The sequence below is a fragment of the Desmodus rotundus genome, chromosome X, assembly GCF_022682495.2.
Source record: "Desmodus rotundus isolate HL8 chromosome X, HLdesRot8A.1, whole genome shotgun sequence".
Taxonomy (NCBI): domain Eukaryota; kingdom Metazoa; phylum Chordata; class Mammalia; order Chiroptera; family Phyllostomidae; genus Desmodus; species Desmodus rotundus.
In genome coordinates, this window is record NC_071400.1 from 97,354,993 (window position 1) to 97,373,476 (window position 18,484).

At 39.1% G+C, this 18,484-nt stretch overlaps 1 long non-coding RNA gene across 1 annotated transcript in view; it reads left to right on the forward strand.

Moving 5' to 3' along the window:
- The window catches only part of LOC123480693 (uncharacterized), a 143,776-nt gene extending 126,164 nt beyond the window's left edge, over positions 1–17,612 (forward strand). The window contains exon 5 of the long non-coding RNA XR_006656770.3: positions 17,528–17,612. This is a non-coding gene — a long non-coding RNA (uncharacterized lncRNA). The remainder of the gene's footprint in view (positions 1–17,527) is intronic.
- Positions 17,613–18,484: the final 872 nt, after the last annotated feature.

Here is an 18,484-nt window from a genome sequence, read left to right on the forward strand (position 1 = left end):
CCATTTTCCCAGGCCCGTGAAATGTATGTAATGGTAAGAAAATTGGGTTACACTGTGTTTTGCCTGCCAGGACATAGAGTTTTCCATGTAGTTCAATACCCCCTGAGGGATGTTCGAACCTTTCAGCATATGGTTAGTTAATCTCTCTTATGCTGGGTTATCAGTGGGTCAGCTGAAAGGTCAGAAGCCACAATAAGAACATGAGAAGACTGAGCTTGGAGTTTAGAATTGTAGGATAACTTTTAAAATCTTGGGATGGAGTGAGGGATGTCTAGGACAGAGTAAGAAGGGAAATTTCCTACTCTATTTTGGCAATTTTTCCTCTATGTTGCTTTTCCTCTTCTAAGAGATTGAAATTATCTGCTTCTCTGGTATCAAATTTGCTCTAGGTATTTCCATTTCTGGCAGCTGGTAGGCAGATGTACTGAAGTGCTGCCCCACAGAAATGTTCTCAGCATATCACTGATTTTAAGATGAGACCTGGGACACTTGATTTAAAGCCAAATATTTCTTCTGGTTAAAATATCTTGAGGGAGATGATTTGAACCAACAATACAAGCTAAGAATTTTGTGCAGAGAAGGATAAACATATGCTGCCCCTCTAATGTGGTTTTTTCTTTGAGGTTTAACATGGGCACGTTGGGGTGGCAAGAAAAGGGAGCTTTGTATTAACTGTTGGTCAATGCATCCTCTTGGTCATATCACATGCTATTCCTGTACCCTTGAAAGTCATCATCCATGGAGCACTTGAGAAAATTTCTTATTTACAAAATATGTTTTCCAGTTCTACTTTGTATTGAAAATAAAGTCATGTTCTACTGCCCTTTTAATAATAAAAACTGAGAAATAACATATTGAAGGAATAGAGCCTGTTTTTTTTTCTTATCTTAGTTCATTGTAAGTGTTCAAATCACATTGTTTGCTTTGACAATACCAAGACTTTTTTCAGCCTGGGTACTGGGAAGCAAGTGAGCAAACTGAATAATTCTGTACTGCCTGACAGAGCACTGAGTATAGGGCAAACTAAAATTGGATTACTGGGTCATTATTAAGAGAAAAGATTTAAGAGGCAGATGGAAGACAACCCAGATTTCTCATGCTGTGTCGAGGACCTGGCAGCTTGAAATAACATATCTTGGTTCCAAATAAACGTATTAGAGAATTACTGAAAGAGAATAAGCATAGAATGTTATGTTCTGGTTGTGAGAAGACTTTGCTGACAATAGCATTTGCAAATCTGGACACAGAAACAAAGAAACCTGAGTCACAGTGATAAAACACTAAAGAGTGACTTTTCACTTTGTAAGTAGGCATAATTGTATTTCTTTGTATAAACCGCACCTACCCACTTACTGCATAATGATTTCATTTTGTGGAAATTCAGACTTGATTTTACTCACAGGGGAGCATCAGGGAAAATATATTTTTGGTAGCAAATTCAAAAGTTAACTCCATTGCTTCTGAGGATAAGAGAGGTTCTTCAGTTTATTTCTGGGCTGAAATACTAACCTTTAGCATTTGTAGCTGTTTCCCTAAGCAATAAAGTGTTTTTGGAAGCATTTCCTTGAAAAAAGCAGCTGATTCCTATTGCACTGAAAACAAATGTAATTATTGCTACAAATCTTATGGCAATCTTAATGAAGCATTATTAAAGTTTTATTTACATGTAGGCCAAAGAGATTGTTTAATTGGAAGATTCTGCTGAGAAGGAAGGTACATGTAAACACATGCTCATCAGGTTTTTTAAAATAGCTGTCCGTGTCTACAGTGAAATGCATCATGTTTAATATCTATTTCAATCTAAGCAACTTTAGAAGTAGCCTGTATAATAGCAGTCTTTTTGAAGTAACTGCCAGATCCTAAGAGAGTTAGGTGAGAATTAAACTCTAAACTTTAGCTATTCTGATGCAGAAAAAAACTCCTATCCATATGGCCAGAATTTAAACTGGATGGATAGGAATGTAAATTGGTTCAGCCAGTATGGGGGAAAAAAAAAACAGTATGGAGATTCCTCCGAAAATTAAAAATAGAACTACCATACAACCCAGCAATTCCATTTCTGGCTGTATATCCAAACAAAACGAAAACAGAGTATTGAAGGGATGCCTACACTCCCATGTTTATTGCAGCATTATATACAATAGCCAAGATATGGAAACAAACTGAGTGTCTGACATCAGATGAGTGGATAAAGAGGATGTAGTATGTGTATACACAAATACATATATATGTATATACACACACACAATGGAGTAGTATTCAGCCAGGAGAAAAAAGGGCGTACTGCTGTTTTCAACAGCATGGATGGCATAGTGCTTCAAGGCATTATGCTAAGTAGGATAAGCCAGACAGAGAAGGACAAATACTACATGCTGTCACTTATATGTAGGATCTAAAAAAGCTTAACTCATGAAAACAGAGAGTAAAACGGTGGTTGCCAGGGGTTGGGTGTGGGGGAATTGGGGAGATATAGTTTAAGGGTACAAATCTGCAATTAGTAGATAAATAGCTACTGGAGATCTAATGCACAGCATAGTAATTATGGAAAACAATACCGTATACAAACTTCAAAGTTGCTAAGACACTAGATCTTATTGTTCTTACCACAAAAGCAAGATGATTATTCTGTGGCATGATAAAGGTATTGCTAGCACTATGGTAGGAATGTATCAAATCATCACGTTGTACACCTTAAACTTAGACAATGTTACATGTCGATCATATCTCAAGAATAAAAATAAAATAAATAAACTGGGTGGAGAGACTGGACTAGGTCATTGCTTAATTTCAGGATACCACATAAAGAAGAGGCCAGGGGTCAACCAAAATTGAAAGGAAGATCAATGCCCTGAGTCCCACCCAGATAAAAGTTGATAGGTCTTACCGAGTCCAGCTCACAGGGTTATAGGTCCTTGCTGAAGGTGTCGCAAACATGCTCCTCATTCTTGTGTGCTTCATAAGTGGGGCAATTGAGTCCCCCCGGTTACATGTGGCAATGAATAGAGACATTTTTGTTTGCCACAGCTCAGGGAGAGGCTACTGACATCTAATCAGTAGAGACCAGAGGTGCTGTCAAATTTCCTGCAAAACCCAAGACAGCCCCTCACAACCAAGAATGCTCCATCCCCTAATGTCAATATTAAGTTGAGAAACCTGATTGTTACATAGTCATGATCATGAGGTCAGTAATGACAAAATTCTAGCAAAGTAACCAAAGTATTGGTTAGAAAATTAAAAATCAAATCTGACCTCATTACTATACTTCCTCCTATGGATTGAATTGTGCCCCCCCCAAATTCATATGTCGATGCCCTAGTCCCCAATGTGATGATATTTGGAGATTTGGTCTTCAGAAGGTAGATTAGGTCATGAGGGTGGGACCCCCAAGATGGGATAAGTGCCCTGATAAGGACAGACTGGAGAGCTTGGTCTCTCTCCACCATGTAAGAAGCACACAGTAAGAAGGTAGCCATCTGTATACCTGTGATAAGTGTTATCTCCAGAATCTGACCATGCCAACACCCTGATCTTGGGCTTCCAGACTCCAGAACTATGAGAAATGAATTTCTGTTATTTAAGTCACTCAATATTTTTTAATGGCAGCCTGAGTTGTCATAACATACTCCTCAAACTGAGGAATATTCAACCAGGACCTGTATCAGAATTTAATTCATACATTCAGCCATATTGCCAAGTTTGTCATCAGTTCATGTTTAGTAACCTGGCATTTGCCTTGTATGTGTGGCAAAGAGTGTTGTCGGATTTGTTTTACTCAGGAAAATTCATGACATACACTTCATAACCTCAATTATCATTCAGGTGTAATAGTGCAATTCTCATATTAGTCATTAGTTCATTTGTCCATTCATTCAGTAATGAAGTAAGTAAGCATTAGTTGAATATCAGCTAAGAACATTTTCTGCCTAAGTCCTAAGTATTTTTACCAAATAATTTTATAACTGATAATGGTATTTTATAATCCATAGGACACCCCAGTTTTAGACAGTCTCATGGCTTTTCTATTGGATTATGCAGGAAAAATGTATTTCTGTTTCTTTGTAAAACATTTCAAACTTGGGCTGATTTCAAGGAAGCTAGCTTTTATAGATGGAGGGAGCTCAGGGTAGACCTCCACCTCTGTCACTATCCGTGGGCCCTTGGCTGAGTTAGTTTTTACTCCTTGTAGACGATTTCATTATACACACACACAGGTGTGCACACGCATTAGTAAAATATCGTCTTTGGAATTAGATTTGTTTCCTAATCCCTGCTCCTCCCACTTATTAGCTGAATGGCAACTTACTCTCTGAGATTCACCTTTCCCATGAGCACATGCCAATATATTACTAATACCTTACCTGAGAAGTTTAAATAAAAGTATATACAATGTAACATGACATGTCAAGTACAAGGCCTCTCACATACTAAATGGCATTATCATGATAGTTCTTATTATTATCACCACTACTATAAAAAAACTTAGTGGGAAACAATGCATTTTCCAGTAGTTGCTTCCTCCAGAAACTGCACAATTGCAAATCAAGATCTTTATTTGATGGCTTACATGTTTTTTTTTTTTCTTCTTTTTAAAAACATGTCTTGGATTTTGACACAAGAGAGGCTGATACCTTAACAGCACTGGCTTCTGTGTTAATGTAGAAACAAGACTGGTCTTGGCCATCACTGAAGCCTCAAATTGAAGCCAGCAATCCACTACCTGGCATGCAAAGTGTGTAGCCAACCTGTGCTTGGGCCAGACTGGCAAAGCTCTCTGGCCTGGGGGCACAGACTGGCAGCAGGGGCTTTTTTCCAGTATCATGATTTCAAGTCAGATGAGTGAGAGTATGGCAATTCCCGGCAATTAACCCCCTTAGAATGAGTGCCTGAGTCAGAATAGGAGGTCCCACTCTGTCATACAAACTCACTAAAAAAACTCTTAATTTCCGCAGAGAACTGGTGTCTAGAATTATTGATCCATGCTAAAGTACAGTTTAGAGGGGAAGAACACAAAGGGAGTATGTTCCTATCACCACCCTCCTGAGCTATTCTAATACATGTCCCTCTATACCTAGCAAGTGACATCTGTCCCACAAGGAAAATAATACAACTGTTTCGGTCAGGGTAAGTAATGTCAGCTGCTATAATGAACAGTGACTTCCCACAACACCTGTTCATTTCTCATTCTCATTTGACTACAGTGAAGTTGGCCAATGACGGTGGAAGAGTAGTTATCTGGGAACCCAGGTTCTTTCAGTCTGGTGGCTCTGTCATCCATCACAGACCTTTCCTGGGTTCTCAACACCTGGCCAAGAAGTGAATAGAGAGAGAATTTCAAGAATTGTGCAGGACGCTTTGGGAGCCAGGCTACCTGCTTCAGGCCAGCTCCATTCCCTGGCCCCACTTAACTGCAGGGGATGGGAAATGTTTAGTTTTACACCCGGGAGGGCTTGCTAAGCACATGCCAATGTTTCTGCCAGAATATCATTTCAATATCTAAGGAAACTGTGATGGAACTTGAAATAGGATAGTTTTTAAAATCAGCTGTGTAAATTGTGAAATAGATTCTCTTTATATTGTGACAGGGCAAAATTTACATATTTGACAAGAAAGTAAAAATAATCAAAACTCATGAATTTCAGAGATGTACTCTTACCATGTCAATTTATCCCCCTCGTCCCTTCACCCTCTCCCTCCAGCTTGTGCGGCTACCCTGAGATGTTGAGGTCAGCTCAGGGACAGTGAGTAACTGAATTGCCAGCAGAGAGGGGCCTGGGAAAAATGATAATGACTGTTTCCAAGTTCCAGACACTATGCTAACCCATAGCATTTGTTATGGGAAAGATACAACTGAGACATCACCAGAGCCCAGAGTCTTGAATTATTTTCCACCCCCTTCCTGTCAAAAGCCTAACCAAAATGGTTGATTCCTTCTAATCATTTATCCTTCTAGGTTAGTGCTTCCCAACTTGGTTCTACACAAGAATCATCTGGGATGCTTTGGTAGACAGACTCTAAGGAGACCCCCAGTGGGCTCCCCCTCTTGAATCCCTAACCTTGAATGTGGGTGGGACCTGTGACTTCTAATCAATACAATATGGCAAAGGTAATATGATGCCACTTCCACGATTACATTACTAAGATTGTAATCCTTGTCTTGCTAGCAGACTCTCTCTCTTGCTGGGTTTTGTAAGGTAAGCTGTCATGTTGGAGAGGACCATCTGAAAAGGAAATGAGGTCAGCCTCCAACCAATAGCAACCAAGAAACCTGGGACCTCAAACTGCTCTTAAATAACTGAATTTTGCCAACAACCTGCATGAGCTTGGAAGTGGATCATCCCCCAGTCAGACCTTTAGATTAGACCCCAATCCCAACTGGAAAATCAACTACAGCCTTATAAGACTGTGAAACAGAGGTGCCAGTTAAGGCATGCCCAGATTTCTAACCCACAGAAACTGAAATAATAAATATATGTTGTTTCGAGCTACTAAATGTGTGGCGATGTCTTTGCAGCAATGATAACTGATATAGATGCTTATTAAAAATACAAATTCCAGGCCCTGCCCACAGAATCTCTTTAGCGGGACTGGAGAAGAACTTGGAAATCTGAAATCTTCACCATCGCCTCAGATGATTCTGATGTACCTGGTTTAGAAATCATCACTCCAAATTCTCTCATCTTTATTCTTACATTTAGTCAGGTGCACCGGAAAGTTACATAACTTAGCTGTATTATTTTTACACCCAACAGAAGTGACCTAAACGTTATACATTTCAATGATTCTTCTTTGGGGCCATTATTTTCCTTAAAGGCCTGTATTCATTTTCTATTGCTGCTGTAACAAACTGCTACAAATTTAGTGCCTTGAAAAAACATAAATTTATTATCTTATAGTTCTGGAGATCAGAAGTCTGGAAATGGTCTCATTGGGCTAAAATCAAGGTTTCGGAAAGGCTGGTTCTTTCTGGAGACTCTACGGGAGAATCTCTTTCTTCCCTTTTCTAGCCTTTAAAGGCTGCCTGCATTCCTTGGCTTGTGGCCCCATCCCAGCAATGGAATCACTGAGACTTCTGCTTCCATCATCACATCTCCTTCTCCATGACTCCCCTACCTCTTTCTTTCCCATATAAGGACCTGTGTGATGACATTGAGACCTCCAGGATGATGTAAAAGAATCTCTCCATCTTAAGACCTTTAACTTCATAATGTCTGCCAAGACCCTTTTTTCATATAAGGTGACATTTACAGATCTGGGGATTAGGACATGAACATCTCTAGAGAGCCATTATTCTGCCTACCACAAAATCCATTGAATAAAATATCTATGTCTTGGTGCTAATAAAGTGCCTGTGTCTTTCTTTATATCACAGAAACATGTAATTTGTCTTGTTCTTTTTTTTCTGCCTTGGCTACCAGGGAGGGCATTCGAAGCTAGTAGTTGTGTTCAGTTATAAAAACTCTGCTGACTTGATTTCTTATCCAACTGCTTCCCTTGGTTTATTATTTTGTTCTTACTCTTCGATCCTTATTTTAATGATTCTGTTTTGTTTGTGTCACTTATTATAAGTTGATTTGAAACATAACTACAATATACAAATCCCTATATTTAGGCTTAACCTTAGGTACCCTGATTTCTAATCTCTTACCCTCCAAGGCCACAAGCCAGTGAAACATTTTCTCTGTTGATACCTGAGCTTTCTGTCTCCTATATTTCCACCTCTCCTTTGTCCTTCCCACAGCCATCCCTGGCCTTCCAAGCCACTCACCAATCTAGTTGTCATTTTTCCCCCAAGGGACTGTGGGGGAGTAGTTTACCCTCCACTCATTCAGTAGATTCTGCTAAGGCCCTTTATGCTGTGATGGATGAACTAGTCCCTGAACCCTTGGTCAGCCTGCCCATGGAAGAAAGTACTGAACTGATTTCAAATACACTGGGCTCATTAAAGTACTTGAACAAATTGCCCCAGTAACTCCCATAATAGCCACACACCTCAGGGAGACAAATAATATTATCCATATGTTAGAAGAGGAAATATTGAGTCAAAGAAGGCAAAGAGAGCCATAGATTCTACTTCTTTGGGAAACTTATCTTGGTTTCAGGGTTTTAGATGACTTAGATGGATGAATCCCAATCCTGGTTTTCAATTTCATCAGTACACCCCAATTATTGTTAGAAGTGGTTTGACAAAATAATTTTCTTAGCCTAATTAAAATATTGATTTCAGATACCATATTTTGGAATGGTCAGAGGAGCAGAGAATGTAGTGCAAACTTTAAAAGCCCCGTGATTAAAGTGTCTGCCAAAATGTTTTGAAGTTAAGCATATATGTTCAACTTAACAAATGTTTATAAAATAAATACCAATATAGCCACTCTCTCCTTATGCCCAAATTCTGTACATGCCTCAAAGACCAGATTCAATGTCCTTAAAAGAGTTGCATAAGCCTCTTATTTGTAATCTTTTTTCCTCAACAATGTATAAGACCATCTTAGAACCTCCTTATGTCACATAGCATCTGTATTACATTTATGTGTGTGTGCGCATGTGCACGTGCACACACACACATTGAATGCAGACTTAATTCCTGAATTACCCTTTGATCTTACACAAGACTCAGTGTCACTATTTAACTATAATTTGAGTATGGCTCATCAGGAAAGCAATGAGTGAATAAATGAGAGAATGAGTGAACGAGCCACAGAGGTCACTTACATCAGGGGTCAAGTTAATGGAGATCACCCAACCCAGAATAAAATAGTCAAGTCCACCATGTTTTGAAAGTTAGATGAGGGTCAGGAAGCTAGGTCAGACAGGGCTGCTCTGGACTTTAGGCTGAAGCTGGTCTTTATTAGCCTCCTGGGGTTAGGTGGCCAGAGAGCCCTTAAACAATGGTCAGTCTTAAAAGTGAATCGGGCATTTTCATGCTCCTGTTTAAGGAGAGATAGGGTGGAAGAATTACCTTGAAGGAGTGGGGTTACTCTACTGCCACTTTACCTGTGTTTATATCATTTTACTCTTGTCAGCAGGCTTTCACATATACTTTCTTGATTCAAGAACATGAGAGAAATTAATTTTGCTACTACATTTAAAGCTGTTGGCCATGGAAGCCAGTCTCCAGAAACATTAAGCAGATGACTGAACATTTATAAAAAGACACTTGTTCTTACTGATCTCATTTCAAACTGAGAAACTTAAGAGGTAGAAATTAGTATCCCTCCCTTTATACAGATGGTGGAATCAAAGAGCCTCAAAGTGTTTCAATGGCATACCCATGGTCATCTGTCTACTTCCTAGCTGAATGTCTGCTTCACTCAGCTGTGGTACAGAGAAGTCTGATACATAATGAGAAAGCAGACTCAGGGATTTCGATTCAAAGCAAGTGATTCAAGCTATTCTAATTATGGTCTTGTTGATGATTAAAATCGAGTATGAAGTGACACCACCAATTATGTAGTGAGATTTCATTTAGATGATAATATTTGACTACTGATTTTTAAATGTTTTGTGATTTCTTTTAGATGGTAAATTTGAGTACTCACAGTATGCATGCCTCTGGGCTCATAGGACAGGGCACCGCACAAAGTCACCCTTTCCCATCTTCCAGATGGGAAAAAATACACAACCCTCTTTGATTTCAGAAACCAAATCTCTCTGGTCCTGTTTTTTGTTGTTGTTTTTTTTTTTTTTAATTTCTTTGGTCTGAATCAGGTGAGGCTCTGGCTCTTGATGTTTTAAGAAAAGCTACTTAAATTTTAAAAATCCATTTCCTCCTCCCCAAAAGCCTAATTTTTAAGTATCAAATGAGCTTTGGTTTTCAGATAATTATGATCTTTTATAAATATATTAACTTGATTCAGCAGATCAATTGACTTATGTGTTCTGGGCAGTATCTGAAAGCAGTGTGCATCAGAAATGTTTGTTGCCACCTGGTATGCAGGAGAGTAATAGGTAGGAGGCATAGGGGAGGGAAACATGGGAGATCAGAAAATATTCTCTTGCATCCATTATATAATATTATAGTTTATTATTATAATAGATATATTGGGTTGGCTAAAATGTTCGTTCTGTTTTTAAGTGAAAATAAACGACATCTTCCATTTTCTTTTTCTTTTTTTTTTAAATTTTAATTTTTATTGTTATTCAATTACAGTTGTGTGCCTTTTCTCCCCATCCCTCCACCCCACCCCAGCTAAACCCCCTCCCTCCCCCACCTCCACCCTCCCCCTTGATTTTGTCCATGTGTCCTTTATAGTAGTTCCTGTAATCCCCTCTCCTCACTGTCCCCTCCCTGTGCACCCCAATGTTCATAGCAGCACAATTTACAATAGCCAGGTACTGGAAGCAACCTAAGTGCCCATCAGCAAATGAGTGGATCCAAAAACTATGGTATATTTACACAATGGAATCTACACAGCAGAGAGAAAGAAGGAACTTATACCATTTGCAACAGCATGGATGGAACTGGAGAGCATTATGCTAAGTGAAATAAGCCAGGCAGTGAGGGACAAATACCATATGACATCTGCCATTTTCACCAGCACTGTTTTGTTCCACTACCTCTGCCATCTTTCAGGCAACTTCAAAATTCCATCTTCCCAAAACTTTTTATCTTTTTTATATTTTAAACTATATTTTATTGATTATGCTGTTACCATTTTCCCATTTTTTCCCACTTTATTCCCCCTCTGCCCTGCACTCCCCAACACTCCAGCATTCTCCCCTCCTTAGTTCATGTCCATGGGTTGTACATATAAGTTCTTTGACTTCTCTGTTTTCTATACCATTTTTTACCTCTCACCATCTATTTTCTGCCTACCCATTATGCTTCTTATTCCCTGTACTTTCCCCCCATTCTTCCCCTCCCCCTCCCCACTGAAAACCCTCCATGTGGTGTCCTTTTCTCTGATTCTGTTCCTGTTCTAGTTGTTTGCTTAGTTTTTGTTTTCATTTTTTTTTTAGGTTCAGTTGTTGATAGCTGTTGAAAGCTTTTTATCTTTTTGAGTAAAGGACTATCCTGGTGCTTTTTGCAGTCTTCCAGGGAACTGACATTTTTTCCATCAACAGACTTTTAGAAAGACTGAAACGAATGGAAACCCAAAGGTGCATTGTCTGGTGAATACGGCAGATGAATCAGAACTTCCCAGCCTGGCTGTAACAGTTTTTGCCTGGTCATCAAAGAAACATGCGGTCTTGTGTTATCCTCATGGAAGATTATGCGTTTTCTGTTGACTAATTCTGGATGCTTTTTATTGAGTGATGCTTTCAGTTGGTCTAATTGGGAGCAGTACTTGTTGGAATTAATCATCTAGTTTTCCAGAAGGATCTCATAACAGAGGACTCCCTTCCAATCCCACCATACACACAACATCACCTTCATTGGATGAAGACCGGCCTTTGGTGTGCTCAGTGGTGGTTCATTTCACTTGCCCCACAATTTCTTCCATTCCACATTATTACAAAGTGTCAACTTTTCATTGCCTGTCACAATTTGTTTTAAAAACAGGACATTTTTGTTTCATTGAAGTAGAGAATCAAATGCAGATATATGGTCAAGAAGGGTTTCTTTTGCTCAACTTATGTGGAACCCAAACATCAAAGCAATTAACATAACCAAGCTGGTGCAAATGATTTTCAGTGCTTGATCTGGATATTTTGAATATGTTGGCTATCTCCCATGTAGTATAACATAGATTGTTCTCAGTTAATGTCTTGATTTGATTGTTATCAACTTCAACTGGTCTACTGGACCATGTAGCATTATCCAGTGAGAAATCTCCAGCAGGAAACTTCACAAACCACTTTTGACACATTAGATCAGTCACAGCACCTTCTCCATACACTACACAAATCTTTTTGGTTGTTTTTTGTGTGTGTGTTTCAGCTACATTTTTACCTTTATTGAAATAACAAACCATAATATGCTGAAAAAGTTGCTTATTTTCTTCCATCTTCAATATTAAAATGGCTACACAGAAATCCACCAATTTTGATAAGTTTTTTAAATGCATGCTGATATTACTGCTGTCACAATACAATCTAACAAAATTGTTTGGCATAAAGAAGATAAGTAAGTGCTACTAGAGCTACCTACAGAAAAAAACTGAACAAACCTTTTGGCCAACCCAATTTTATGACTATTAACATATGCAATAAATTAACTAGTCTTTCCTGCCTTCTCAGTTGATCATGCCAGGTTGAAACTTGGATGTTTTACTATTAAATCCTTTCTCTCATTTATTTCTTCCATGGGTGTATAGGTACATAGAGAAAGAGATAAAGAAAATCAATAGTTCTTACCTGGGGGAGATTCCGCCCCCATACCAAGAACACGTGGCAATATCTGGACACACATTTGGTTGTTGAAGCTGAGAGAGAGTGTGCTGCATTCAAATAGTTGGTAGAGGCCAGGAGTGCTGCTCCACAGTGCACAGGATAGCCCCCTCTCTCCACACACACACACACACACACACACACCAAAGAATTATCCAATCCAAAATGCAATAGTGCTGAGCTTGAGAAGCTTTGAAATAGATAGACAGATGATAGATACATAGATACAGAGGACTAAAGCTAGATATATGCTGAGTGCCAGACACTGTGTTCGGCAGAGAATGACCATGTACTTAATGTAAAGTCATTCTGTCTCTTTTCATCTCAAAATCCCAGCCTTGTTTCCAACCTATGTACAAACCCAATTCTTTATTGAGAAAAGTGAAGTTTGGCCTTTCCCAGGACTTCCTGCATTTCTAATCAGCATTTCTTAAGGAGTAAAACCACCAAAACATGCATTTCTAGGTGAAGTTAATTTTCTGTATAGATACATAGTTCCTAGCACCGATAACAAAGTCAGCAGACTTAATCAGACTCAGATTTGGTATGCTGTTTCAGTGGAAAAGGAAAACAAATATAAGAGGGCACTTTAGAACTTTGGCTCTTGTGAAAGAGTTTATGTAATTTGCTGCATTGAAGTTTAAATCCAAGCTCACAAGAACTTCACGTTTATGATATAAAAGTAATTCAAGATGAAATATGCAGTCCCCTAAGATATCTTTCCAGATCAATCCCCTTACTCTCCCACTTCCAACATGCCAACAATTATGAAAGTCTGAATCAGTTTCTGCATAGAGATTTCTTCCATGTAGTAAGGTATGCAACTTCTCTGATCAATATAAATGAAAGATTTGGAGACCCGTCTGTGAGTATCCCATCCATGAAATACATGTTTGAACTGATTTAGGGCACACAGTGATCAAATACCTTAGATTTGCTGTTAACATCTCACTTTGTCAAGACTATCCTGACTGACAGTTAATACTATTGATATTTCAAGTCCTTTTTAGAAAAACACCACGGAAAGTGCAACTAAGTGCACATTGGTTTGAAGAAATTCTTAGCATGAATTAATTGCATATTAACTGTGGGGTTAAGTGATCTGTAAAACTCCTATGAAATATTGTAGCTCTTCTTTTGAGAAGAGAACCCTAAAGACAACATGTGCAACTGTGAAAACTTTATCTAACATTCGGGATTTTTTAACTATCTTTTTTTCCCCCCACTATATCTATTCCCAGGTAGACCAAAAACTAGATTGATTTCTAAATAGAAATACCTATGAGGGTGAAGTCAAGGCCAATTCTAAATGTATCCTGTTGGCATTGGGACACTAGAGAGTGTAGGATTCTCAAAAAAGAACTCCATTGGCACACAACAGCTTTCATTGTCAAAAGCTTGGTGATCAATCTTTCCAAGGTTCCTGAAAATGTTGCTAACCAAAGCCATTCATTGTCACATCTGTAAAACCTTCAGAATCATGTAGAAAAAAATATCTAACATTTGAAAATAGAAAAAAGAAGTTTCTCAATACTCTGTTTCCAACCTATGTCAAGTCTCTCGTTTTTTTTAAAGAACGATCCTTTTTTCTGATCACTAAAGCTTAATAAAATAGCAGGGAGCCTTGTCATAAGGCCATGGGATTCTAACACTCTCCCAGAGCCCACCAGTGTATTTCTGTACCTGTTGTTCTTTGCATGTCCCTGCCTATGTGTCTCTGTCCTTCTTGGATGGATCTCTTCTCCATCTTGTTTTTTTTCCTTCTTTGGCCACAATGTAAAACTAATGTGGTATATTGTTTGGTTATTCTTGTTTTAGGGTTTGTTTTAATTATTTTTAAGTTTTTCATAATTTTAGATTTCAAAATATTTCAAAGACAGCACAGAGAGATCCTGTATATGTGTTACTATTAACCAAACTCTAGTTTCATTTATATTTTCCTAGCTTAGTCACAAATGCCTTCTTTCTGTTCTAGGACCCCATCCAAAGCACTGCATTGCGTTTGGCCACCATGTCATCTTGGGCTTGCCTGGGCTGTGCGTTTCTGACTTTCCTATTAAAGACTTTCACAATTTTGAGGCATACTGGTCAAATATTTTGTAAAATGTCACTCAATTTAGCTGCTACAATTTAAATGTTTGTGTCCCCCCTAAATTCCCATGTTGAAATCCTAATCTCCAATGTGATGATGTGAGGAGGGAGGCCTTTGGGAGGTGACTAGGTCATGAGAGTGGAGCCCTCATGAATAGGATTAGTGCCGTTATAAAAGAGACCCTACCAAAAAAAAAAAAAAAGCACCCCACAGAGCCCCTCTGCCATGTGAGAACACATCAGGAAGTCTGCATCCCAGAAGAGGGTGTGCACCCAGCCGTGACGATAGCCTGATCTTGGACTTTTGACCCCCAGCAGTGTGAGAAGTAAATTTTTGTTGTTTATAAGCCACCTAGTCTGTGGTATATTGTTACAGCAGCCCAAACAGACTAATACATACGTTTACCTGATGTTTTCTTACGATCAGACTGGGGTTATGGTTTTGAGGAAAAATGCCACAGAGGGGACGTTTCCTTCTCATCACGTCGTCATGGGTGCATGCTTTCAACATCACTTATCACTGGTAATGGGTTCCTGTTGATTTTTAATACCAGTAAATGCACACTGCTTGTAAAGTAAAAACAAGAAAATGGAATGTCTTACATGTTTCACTAAAACGGAACTGTCGAAACTCTTCCAACCTTTAAGTTGCTGTTACCTGCTGTAATACAGCACCGCATGTCTGACACAAAGTACTTACCTGATGCTACTTCGCGAATGAATGAATATATCCGTATCTGTCTCCATTCTCATCTATGCCGTGAGTCAGGGTCCCTGGGGGGAAAACGATGCAGCCTAGATGCTAACCATTTGTCTACCCACTGTAATCGAGCTGGTTTTTAAAGAGTTAATTAAAAATAATCTTGGAAACCGATCATATATTTTCATCTTCCTAAAAGAATGTTCTAAGTTTTCATTTGGTTTTGATATTCAACTGTGGTGTTTTAAACAGTGCTAATGAAGTGAGAACTAAGCATTTAGGAATGAAGAAAAACAGACCTTGGGAAATGGGGAGGTGGTTTAGAATTATTATTGTAAAATTACTTGTTTTCATTGGTCTTTGAGGATTTTCCCTCCTGTGTGGTTTTTTGCCATCTCATTAAAAGAGAAACTCTCAACGACATCGTCTTGAAACATCTGCCTGGCCAAGTGGAAAGAGGCAGCCTTTTAAGAGCTGTGGTTTTATTTTCTCTGTAGCTTGAGTGACTTTTCATGCTTTACCAAAAGCAGTGAATTTTACTTTGCCAACAGACGCAATTGAAAGATGCAAAGTAAAGTCAGTTGTTTAAAAATTCAACTTAATTTTGCAGAACATGCATTCCCTCAAAGCTAACTTTAAAAGGCCAAAATGATTGCTAGCCTTTGCTGGTGGCACTGATGGCTTGGGGAATAGTGAGTGGAAAGTCGGCCTCTCCTGGCCAAGGCATACGGAAAAATCATCTGCCACTGTGGAGAGGTGAGAGGACAAGGCTGAGCCGAGGAATAAGAGTTTCTTTTATTTCCTATTCTCTTCTACATTGGTTGTTAATAATTTTAAACTGTCCTGGCATTTTGCAAGCAATGTAAAGGCTTAAAATCCCTGGAGACGGTGGTGGTTTGTGGGAGTAAAACTGGGGTGGGTTGGAGAAATCTGAAGTTCTAGTGTTGTGTTTTGAGAGTAAACATTCTGAACTAAAAAGAAAGTGCTAAACATCTTCTCTTCCCTATTGACAATGGGTCCAAAGTTCAGATGATAAGTCTGTTAGAGAAATAGGAACGATCTCTAGCCTTTGCACCTTTTGGATTCAAAAAATATTAAGAAAACCATGGGTGACAGAATGGGCTTTTTTCACCAGGAATCAAATACCTAAAAATCAGTTCAAAATAGAATTTCAAAGATAAACTCCTCAGGACAATTCATATATTACAGCAAATTTGGTGTTTGGGTACTTGGACACTGAATCGCAAAGGAAAGGTTTCTCAAGATAAGCATTTGTGTTTCAAATTTCCCCCACTTGGCTCTTTATGATAACAGCTTTCGTAAATAGCATAGCAGTTGAAACATTTATTATTGGAACAGAAATGCAATTACATGCAGATGTTGTCCTGTGATTCATTGCTTTGTGCTACACACATTTTAAAGCTGGAGGAAGGACAAGCAGGTCATCAAGTAAATGCTCTAGGCTGAGCTCCACTTACTCTCTTGACTTGAGTTATCTAATCTCTTTTGTGAGTGTTGCCACAATCTAGGCCTCTGTGGCCCTTCTTGGCAGCCTGTTTCATTGTGCAATTACTCCAACTACCGTCAAAAATGTGTTTTCATCCAACATAAAATGTTCGTTACTTAATCCAAACCTGGTTCTTTCTCCAACATTCCTGTTCCAAGGAATATAAAATAACCGCCACATTAATTTTTTTCAAGTTTATCGTTATTTTCTACTTTTTGTCAAGGTGGGACTTTTCTTCTTTCTCTTTTTTCTTTTTTTGCTTTGCAATGAATGAACTACTGTAATGTCACATAGTGATCAGAGCAATGAAGGAAATAAAATGGGTATATTGCTATGGAACCCACTGGAGGTAGGATGGCTGGTATCAGTCCTGGTTGTCATGGGTGGCCTCCTACTGGACAAGACTTTAGCATAAATTCTGAAGGTTTAGGGGTTAGCAGTGAAGATGCCAGGTGTATTGGTTTCCTGTTGCTGTTGTAACTAATTATCACAAGTTTCATTGCTTAAAATAGTCCAGATTTATTTTCCTACAATTCTCATGGCCAGAAGTCAAACACAGGTCTTGCTGAGCTAAAATCATGGTGTGGACAGGGCTGCATTCCTTATGGAGGCTCAAGAGGGGAATCTCTTCCCAGCTTCTAGAGGCTGCCCATATTCCTTGGTTCATGGTCTCCTTCTTCCATTTTCAAAGCCACCAACAGGTAGTCAAGTGTCTCACATCGCATCACTCTGACACTGATTCTTCTGCCTCCCTCTTCCACATTGTAAGAAACTTGCAATTACACTGGGTCAACCTGGATAATACAAGATAATCTTTTTATCTTAAAGTCAATCAGCAATCTGAATTCCATCTGCAACCTTAATTTCTCACTCCCATTTAACAAACAACATATTCACAGGTTCCAGGGACTCTGATTTGGACATCTTTGGAAGGCCACTGGTCTGCCTGCCACACTAGGAAGAATGTTTCAAGCAGTGGGAAGAACATGGACAAAGGTCCTGAGGTCTTAACAAGACAGGTATGTTGGGGAAACAGAAAGAAGGCCATTGTGGCTGGACATGGTACTATGAGATTTGTTTGGAGAGGCTGGCAGAGGTCACATTATGGAGACTTCTGTGGCCATGGTATGAAACCAGATGGTATTCTAATTATAGGAGAATACCACTGCAGGTTTTAAGCAGGGAAGTGGCATGTTCTGATGTATATTTTTGAAAGATGGTTTTGGCCTGTCTTTTATACACTTAGAATTAAGGGGGGGATGTAAGAAAGATTATATGATGGTGGGAGAAAGCAAGGTTCAGGATAGTTAACAAGATTATGTGCTTCCTTGAGAGTCGTTAAACCTTTGAGGCATCTGGAAAAGATTACTTTTGGCATTTCAAAGGTGTGCTAACCTAGATGCACAAGAATAATGGGTAGGACTGGCTTAAACCTTTCACTGAAGAAGTGTAGGCCCAGGGTGTGACTACCCACCACGGCCTGCCCAGTTAGGAGTTTATGATCAGATCGCCCTGTGAGGTTATTTTTGGTCACTGATCTTGTACATACTCCCTTTTTTTATCCACACAGGGGTGTGAGGACACATGTCAGAGGGAAGGAGAGATGGAGTATAGAATACTAGGCTTTCCTTCAGGCACCCAAAAAGACAAACCACAGGCCTTTCGTTGCATTCTATATGGGCCCTTTACTCTCCCAGTTCCTATGCAGTTCGTGTTTATCATGGTCTGGAATTGTAAATCCTGGGAACCTGGATCCTATTTCCTTCTCCATCACCACTAGCTTGTTAACATTAGACAATGAACCTAACCTCTCTTTGTCTCCATTTTCACCTGTGTTTCATAAGAACAACATTTGC